Consider the following 9787-nt stretch of genomic DNA (forward strand, 5'->3'; position numbering starts at 1 on the left):
AATGCCGATTTTAATTTATGAATGTTGTTTTTACCATTGCAATGTTGATTTTCTTGTTTTCTGGGTTTATTCCGTAAATATATATACGAACAAACTCCGTAGATTCACTTACGGAAAGTTTTCACGCTGAATAAAAAAATGTGCATCCAGGGATACACCTCCGGAAGCAGAGGGGTAATTTTGGAAAGGCACGTGGTTCCTAAGAACACGAAGCGGTGGGGGTAAGAGTTTCTCAAGTTATAAAGTGATGAAAGTATTCCTGCATTCCTTATAACAACAGAACCTTCTTGGAGCACAAGTTAAAAAGATTTTGCCTTTGATATGTAGACCTTAACTTGTTCTGTTTACTTAAAAATTTTAGGAGAATATAATTTTCTTTTTACACGTATGATTCTCCCCCTTTTTGTCATAATAAAAAAGAAATGATGCTTAATGAAAATGTATGAGTTTAGTCAGGTAGGACCATTATAGGCAAATGATAAAGAGAAAATATTCATTGATTAGAAGAACATGATAGAATACAGACTCAAGATACATAGACTCCTAGTAGATGGGTTCATAATATCCTCCATGAAAGAAGAAACGGTCACAGCACTCTGCATGCAGTACTTCCCTCTTGTTCGGAAGTTCTGACGTACGGAGAGTGTTCACGATTCTTGCAGATTCAAAACATGCTGACAGGAATCTTCTATAGGGAATGAAGAATTCTTGTCCACATTTGAAGGCTATTAGATACTCTCTAATGTGTCCAAAGATAATTGCAGCAAGATTTATCGGTTTACCCGATTCCTGTAACACCCGTATAATTTTAATATTAATTTAATTTGGAATATTGAATTAATAATTAGAATTATTAAGGATTTTGTGAAAATAATGGTTTATGGCATTTGAGCCATGTGAGAAATAGTAAAAGAGGGAGTGTGATATAGGAAGGACCTTTACTAATTTTATTATTATTTTCATAAAATAATTAGAATTGGGAAGGAAAGAATAGAGCGTGAAAATAGAGAAGTTGGAACACGAAGAAAGTGAAAGAAGAACAAAGAGGAAGAGACCAAAGATCAAAAATTTTGCTAAGGTAAGGGGGACTCTTTCAATTATCATCTCTTATTGTAATTATAGATGAATAGTGTGTGAATAGTTGTGTTGTTGAGTCAATTCTGTTTGTATGTCAGAGTTAGGTTTTGGGTTCTAAGAATTGGTTTAGATTTTGGGATTTTGATGTGTAGATTGATATGTGATGATAGATTAATCTGTATTGAATGAATCCTGTGAATGAAAACGTAGAATTGGACTGTTTTAGACTCAAAATCGTGAACTGGTATGAGTAAAAACGAGTGAGAATTGGACTGTTACGTAAACTGCAGAATTCTGGGCATTTTCTGATTTTTCGCGTATGGAACAGTGTCATACGCGTATGGGATGGAGTCATACGCGTATGAGGGACATTCCCCAAGGGTTATACGCGTATGATACGTTGTTGCCCTGTCCCAAAATACACTGTACTGGCTATTTGCGTATGAGGAACGTATGAGGATGCTCATACGCGTATGGGAATTTTTCAAGAGGAAATTGATTCTGGTGATACGCGTATGGCAGGGTTGATACGCGTATGAGGTTGTTTTTAGGCCATTTTGACTCTGATGAAATGCGTATAGTACGCGTATGAGGAATGGTGATATGCATATGGACGCGTATGGTCTTGATGATACGCGTATGGCTTTTGTATGTGAAATTTCTGTTTTGTGATTTTTCTGGAAAGTTCTATGATGCATAATTTTCGATCTGTAGGCCTGTTTTGTGTACTGTTTGAGAATGAGTAAACCTTGTGATGTGATTTTGTGGTTTACTGATAATTGATTGTAATGAATGATGTTAATGTATATATGAACATGCTTAATAATGATGATGATGATGATGATGATGAAATGAGTATACATGATGCGACTCATAGAATGGAGATGATGAAAGTATGTTATATATATATATATATATATATATATATATATATATTTGCATGCATTCATGAACATTGATGAGGGCTGAATCCTAGAAGATGAGAGGATTCAGTGAATGGCAGAATTCCCATTGTGTGGAATTTGTGCTGGCAGGGCCGTATCTGGATGATGATAGATCGGTCGGTGGGTGATTCCCATTGATGATGTTGGTACCACATGCATAGAGTCAGTTGCATTCATTTGCATGGATTTGATAACATGACTATATGTATGCTCTTGTATTGTTTTGGTGGTATGTGTTTGTATGTTGATGAATGATCTGGATATAGATGAGTTGGGTGAATAATATAACTATTGATGTACAGTTATTTATAATGCAATAATATTTGTTAATTGCGAATGAGACTCACCCTTACATTATATTTTTCAGATTGAGGATAGCGGCTCCGACTCGGTGAGGTTTAGCTCATGGGTCAATGTGTCGGTTAGCGTCGGGTCATGCTCTGATAGGTGTAACACTGGGGAACGTTGTTTTAAGTTCATGACATTAACTCTGTTTTGTTTATTTTATTTGAGAATTAAAACATTGATGATGTAATGCTAGTTGATGATTCATTCCGCTGTGTAAAACATGAGATAGTTTATTTATGAGTTATGTTAAGATGTCCTTCAGTGAATGCATGACTTATGACCGATGCGTTTTATTTTGTTTATTAATTGTGACGCCCTTGTGCATGTTACTCTGATTTATTTTGTTTAATTGCCGCGGGGTTTTGAAGGGTGTTACAATAGTGGTATCAGAGCATAGTTGGTCGTTGTGACCAGAGTTTTGGTGTCAGTCCTTTCTGTGTATGCGACTAATACGAGTTATTTGTCGATACTTTTGTTCTGATTGAATTGTGTGTGATTTAAGCAGAGCAATGGCTGGAAGAGATGGAAGAAATGATGATGCTATCGCTGAGGCTCTGGGCATGATTGCCGGTGTGCTTGGAGGAGGAGCTGTAGGAGCAGGGATTGGTGCTGATAGGCAAATGGGGAATTTTCAGAGGAACAATCCTCCATTGTTAAAAGGCACACATGATCCTGAGGGTGCTCAGAAATGGCTCAAAGAGATCGAGAGAATTTTCAGAGTTATCGATTGTGCTAAGAATCTCAAGGTGAGGTATGGCACACACATGTTGTCTGAAGAGGCTGATGACTGGTGGATGTCGACCAGAGCTGAACTAGATGCTGATGGTATAGAGATCACTTGGGCTATATTCAAGAGGGAATTTTTGAGAAGGTATTTCCCTGAAGATGTTAGGGGCAGAAAGGAAGTGGAATTCCTGGAACTGGTCCAAGGTAATATGACGGTACCAGAATATGCTGCAAAGTTTGTGGAACTGGCGAAGTACTATGTGCACTACAACAATGATGAAACCAGTGAGTTCTTAAAATATGTCAAATTTGAGAATGGCCTTTGTGATGAGATCAAGCAGGGTATCAGGTACCAGAGGATTCGGAGGTTTGTTGACTTGGTGGATTGTAGCAGGATTTTCGAGGAAGATAACATCAAGCTGAAGTCATCTCACTCTCGCGAGTTAGTTGACAGAAAGGGAAAGAAACATATGGACAGAGGTAAGCCATATGGTAGAGGTAAACCTGCTGATTGGAAGAAACCCAGTGGGGGAGATTCCAGTGCTCGTATCAGATGTTATAATTGTGGTGAGATGGGACATCGTAGGAACGAGTGTAAGAATGATCAGAAGAAGTGTTACAAGTGTGACCAAGTGGGTCATATTGCTGTTGATTGTAAGAAGAAGGTTGTGACTTGTTACAACTGTGGTGAAGAAGGTCACATTAGTCCGAATTGCACCAAGCCAAAGAAGAACCAATCAGGAGGAAAGGTTTTTGCTTTGACCGGGTCAGAGACTACTCCAGAGGACAGATTGATTAAAGGTACGTGTTTCATTCGTGGCACACCTTTAGTTGCGATTATTGATACCGGAGCAACGCATTCTTTTATTTCTTTGGATTGTGCTGAGAGGTTGAATCTAGAGATATCTGATATAAATGGAAATATGGTTTTTGACACTCCTGCGTCGGGTTCAGTAACTACTTCGTCTGCATGCTTGAATTGTCCGGTTGACATTTTTGGTAGAGAATTCGGGATGGACTTAGTGTGCCTTCCGTTGAAACAACTTGATGTAATCCTGGGAATGAACTGGTTGGAATTCAACCAGGTTCATATCAACTGTTTTGCGAAGACGGTAATTTTTCCTGAAGAGGTTAGTTCTGATGATCTGGAAATGACAGCTAGGTAGGTGAATGAAGTTATCGGAGATGGTGCAACAGTGTTTATGTTGTTCGCATTGATGAACGTGAAGGAAAGAGTGGCAAGCAGCGAATTACCTGTGGTATGTGAGTTTCCAGAAGTTTTTCCAGAAGATGTGAATGAATTACCACCGGAAAGAGAAGTAGAGTTTTCTATTGATTTGGTTCCGGGAACTAGTCCAGTGTCGATGGCACTGTATCGTATGTCGCCGTCTGAGTTGGGTGAACTGAAGAAACAGTTAGAAGAATTGCTTGAGAAGAAATTCATTCGTCCTAGTGTTTCTCCGTGGGGTGCGCCTGTGTTGCTAGTGAAGAAGAAAGAGGGTTCAATGAGACTGTGTGTAGATTACAAACAATTGAACAAAGTTACTATCAAGAATCGGTATCCATTGCCGAGGATTGATGATTTGATGGATCAACTGGTTGGAACATGTGTATTTATTAAGATTGATCTGAGGTCTGGGTATCACCAAATTCGTGTGAAAGATGACGATATTCAGAAGACTGCTTTTAGGACAAGGTATGGACATTACGAGTATTCGGTAATGCCGTTTGGAGTGACTAATGCACCTGGTGTTTTCATGGAGTATATGAACAGGATCTTTCATCCCTATCTCGATAGGTTCGTGGTGGTGTTTATAGATGATATCCTGGTATATTCTAAGAATGATGAAGAACACGCGGAACATCTCAGAACTGTGTTAGAACTGTTAAAAGAGAAGCAACTTTTTGCCAAACTGTCGAAGTGCGAATTCTGGTTAGAAGAAGTCAGTTTTCTTGGACATGTGATTTCTAAGCATGGCATTGCTGTTGATCCTAGAAAGATAGAAGCTGTATCTCAATGGGAAGCTCCGAAGTCAGTGTCAGAGATTCGTAGTTTTCTTGGTCTTGCAGGTTACTACCGAAAGTTCATTGAAGGATTTTCAAAGTTAGCATTGTCGTTAACTAAATTAACCAGGAAGGGCCAGGCCTTTATTTGGGATGCAAAATGTGAAGAAGGGTTCCAAGAGCTGAAGAAGAGGTTGACTAGTGCTCCTATTTTGATTTTGCCAAATCCGACAGAATCATTTGTGGTTTATTGTGATGCTTCGTTGATGGGTCTGGGTGGTGTATTGATGCAAAATCAACAAGTAGTTGCTTATGCGTCGAGACAACTCAAAGTACATGAAAGGAATTATCCGACTCATGATTTAGAGTTAGTAGCTGTGGTTTTTGTTTTGAAGTTGTGGCGACACTATTTGTATGGTTCGAGATTTGAGGTGTTCAGTGATCATAAGAGCCTGAAGTATCTCTTTGATCAGAAAGAGCTGAATATGAGGCAGAGGAGGTGGTTAAAATTTCTGAAGGATTATGATTTTGGTTTGGACTACCATCCAGGTAAAGCAAACGTAGTTGCTGATGCATTAAGTAGGAAGACTTTACATATGTCTATGCTTGATCAGTGGTTTTCACACATATATTTACCGTTGTTTTTAAGTATTTTTAAGTTATGTTATTGAGTGTTTTATTTCTTTCTTCGTCATTTTATGCTTTGGTTGTGTATTTTACTGTTTGCAGGCTCAAAGGAATAGATCGAGACAAATCAATGCGAAAAAGTACAAAAAGGGGAGTTTCGAAGGAAGTGAAAAATCAAGCTACATGAGGTCTGACACGACCACCTGTGTCACCTGAAACTGGCCGTGTTAGGATGAAGCGTGGCCAAGAAAATGCAACAGAGATGAAAGTCACGGGGCTGACACGACTCGTGTTAGCAAGTGTGAGATCTGGAAATTTTCAGCATGTTTCTCATTGTGACAGGTGTGTAGTATTTTGATCATAACTAGAGCTTCGTAACTCCGATTGACGCGGTTCCGGTGGCAAAATTTCGCTAACGAAAAGGGCTACAACTTTGATGAAGAACTCAAAGCCAAAATATGAAGTTATGGGCTGACACGGGCCGTGTTACCTGACACGGGCACCCGTGTCAAGAGGCCTGGGAGAAAAAAAATAAGTTTTAAGATGACAGAAGTCTGACACGGGTGCCCGTGTTGGCTGACACGGCCCGTATCAGCATGTGACGCTGATTTTATGATTTTTTCATATTTTTTTCCATGGGTTAAGCTGTGGGGGCATTTTGGGTACTTCCAACTAACCTAAGTGAGTATGCACTATATAGAAGAGTTTTAATGATGAAAAAGGGGACTTTTTGGCCAGGAGAAGACACGATTGAAGATTGGAGAAAACAAGGGTTTGGGAGAGAAGAAGGTCTTCATGAACGGAAGCGATTGAAGATCAACTTTCATCTCAATTCTTGTAATGTATCTATTTTATAATTTGTTTTCTTTGAACAATATGAGTAACTAAACCCTAATGCTAGGGGGTGTCCCTGATTTGATTATGTAATGATTTTGAATTCCTGAGTTCATTAATAGATTTGTTTTCTTATTTAATTTAATTGTACAAGGTTTTTATGCTTTCTTTGTCGGACCAACAAGATTGATTTACGGTTAACAACCAGCTGGACAGCGGTTGTTAAGGTTTTTGTACGATTAGACTATAGTAGATATCACCTAGGACTAGGGATACCCTATAGTTACCGGTTAACTCTTGATAACATAAAGGCTTGATTTCATCATAATTCTCTAAGGACTTAGGAGTTAGGATGAATGTTCAAAGGTTTTCCCACTAAGGACTTAGGGGAAAATAATCTAAAGGACGGTAATTAAAGGTTATGAACTTGTTGAAGAGATCTAAATCCAAGGTTATTACAGGAACAATCACACACTATACCCCTAGCATAATACTCATATTTGTCAAAAAGCCAATTTACTTTTCTGCTTATTTTAATTATTGTTTAGTGACAATTTGCAAACAAAACCCCAATATTAGTTTTTGTTTAATTGATCTATAATTTGAACTCGATATTACTACGCAGTCCTTGAGATCGACATTCGGGGAATTTCCCTATTATTACTACAGAGGCAAAATAGTACACTTGCTATTTTACCGATCAATGCTAATGGTGAAGGAATTGGATTTGATTGAACAATTCAGAGACTTGAGTTTGGTGTGTGAAGGTACTCCTACTAGTGTCAAACTGGGCATGCTAAAACTAACTAGTGGTATTCTTGAAGAAACCGGAGAGGGTCAGAAAGCTGATGTCGAATTGATCGACAAGTTGACTTTGATTAATCAAGGCAAGGGTGGTGAATTCAGAATTGACGAGAATGGTATACTGAGGTTTGGTGACCGAGTTTGTGTTCCTGATATTGCTGAACTCCGAAAACGTATTTTGGAGGAAGGACACCGTAGTGGGTTAAGTATTCATCCTAGTGCTACTAAGATATATCATGATTTGAAAAAGTTGTTTTGGTGGCCTGGAATGAAGAAAGAAATTGCTGAGTTTGTGTATTCTTGTTTGACGTGTCAGAAGTCAAAAATTGAGCATCAGAAACCATCTGGGTTTATGCAACCGATGTTTATTCTTGAGTGGAAGTGGGATAGCATATCGATGGATTTTGTTTCGGGTTTGCCGAGAACTGTAAAGAATTGTGAAGCTATCTGGGTCGTGGTGGACCGGCTGACGAAGTCTGCATATTTTATACCGGTGAGAATGGATTATCCGATGGAAAAGCTGGCTCAATTGTATATTGAGAAGATAGTTAGTCTACATGGTATTCCTTTAAGTATCATGTCAGATAGAGATCCGAAGTTTACGTCTAAGTTCTGGGAAGGTTTGCAGAAAGCTTTGGGTATTAAGCTGAGTTTGAGTTCTGCTTATCATCCGCAGACTGATGGACAGACTGAGAGGAAGATTCAGTCGTTAGAGGATTTTTTGAGGGCTTGTGTGTTGGAAAAAGGAGGTGCTTGGGATAGTTATCTACCTTTGATTGAGTTTACCTACAACAACAGTTATCATTCGAGTATCGGTATGGCTCCGTTTGAGGCTTTGTATGGTAGGAGATTTAGGACGCCGTTATGTTGGTACGAATCTGGTGAGAGTGTTGTGATTGGACCAGAAATTGTACAACAGACTAAAGAGAAGATTAAGATGATTCAGGAGAAGATGAAAGCTTCTCAGAGTCGTCAGAAGAGTTATCATGACAAGAGGAGGAAAACACTTGAGTTTCAAGAGGGAGACCATGTGTTTATGAGAGTTACTCCTATGACAGGTATTGGTCATGCATTGAAGTCAAAAAAGTTGACTCCGCGTTTTATTGGACCATTCCAAATTTTTGAAAGAGTGGGAGAAGTGGCATATCGTATTGCTTTAACGCTGATGCTTGCCAATTTGCATGATGTATTTCATGTGTCTCAGTTGAGGAAATACATTTCGGATCCGTCCCATGTGATCCAAGTAGATGATGTACAGGTGAAAGACAACTTAACAGTTGAGGCTTTACCTGTGAGGATTGAAGATCGAAGGCTGAAGCAATTGCGTGGCAAGGAAATAGCTTTAGTCAGAGTAGCTTGGGGAGGACCAGCTGAAGGAAATGTTACGTGGGAGCTAGAGAGCCAGAGGAAGGATTCTTATCCAGAGCTCTTTACCTAAGGTATGTTTTCGAGGACGAAAACTCTTTTAGTGGGGGAGAGTTGTAACACCCGTATAATTTTAATATTAATTTAATTTGGAATATTGAATTAATAATTAGAATTATTAAGGATTTTGTGAAAATAATGGTTTATGGCATTTGGGCCATGTGAAAAATAGTAAAAGAGGGGGTGTGATATAGGAAGGCCCTTTACTAATTTTATTATTATTTTCATAAAATAATTAGAATTGGGAAGGAAAGAATAGAACGTGAAAATAGAGAAGTTGGAACACGAAGAACGTGAAAGAAGAACAAAGAGGAAAAGACCAAAGATCAAGAATTTGGCTAAGGTAAGGGGGGACTCTTCCAATTATCATCTATTATTGTGATTATAGATGAATAGTGTGTGAATAGTTGTGTTGTTGAGTCAATTCTGTTTGTATGTCAGAGTTAGGTTTTGGGTTCTAAGAATTGGTTTAGATTTTGGGATTTTGATGTGTAGATTGATATGTGATGATAGATTAATCTGTATTGAATGAATCCTGTGAATGAAAACGTAGAATTGGACTATTTTAGACTCAAAATCGTGAACTGGTATGAGTATAAACGAGTGAGAATTGGACTGTTACGTAAACTGCAGAATTCTGGGCATTTTCTGGTTTTTCGCGTATGGAACAGTGTCATACGCATATGGGATGGAGTCATACGCGTATGAGGGACATTCCCCAAAGGCTATACGCGTATGATACACTGTTGCCCTGTCCTAAAATACACTGTACTGGCTATTTGCGTATGAGGAGCGTATGAGGATGCTCATACGCGTATGGGAATTTTTCAAGAGGAAATTGATTCTGGTGATACGGGTATGGCAGGGTTGATACGTGTATGAGGTTGTTTTTAGACCATTTTGACTCTGATGAAATGCGTATAGTACGCGTATGAGGGATGATGATACGCGTATGGCTTTTGTATGTGAAATTTCTGTTTTGTGATTTTTCTGGAAAG

The sequence above is a fragment of the Vicia villosa genome, linkage group LG7, assembly GCF_029867415.1.
Source record: "Vicia villosa cultivar HV-30 ecotype Madison, WI linkage group LG7, Vvil1.0, whole genome shotgun sequence".
NCBI lineage: Eukaryota > Viridiplantae > Streptophyta > Magnoliopsida > Fabales > Fabaceae > Vicia > Vicia villosa.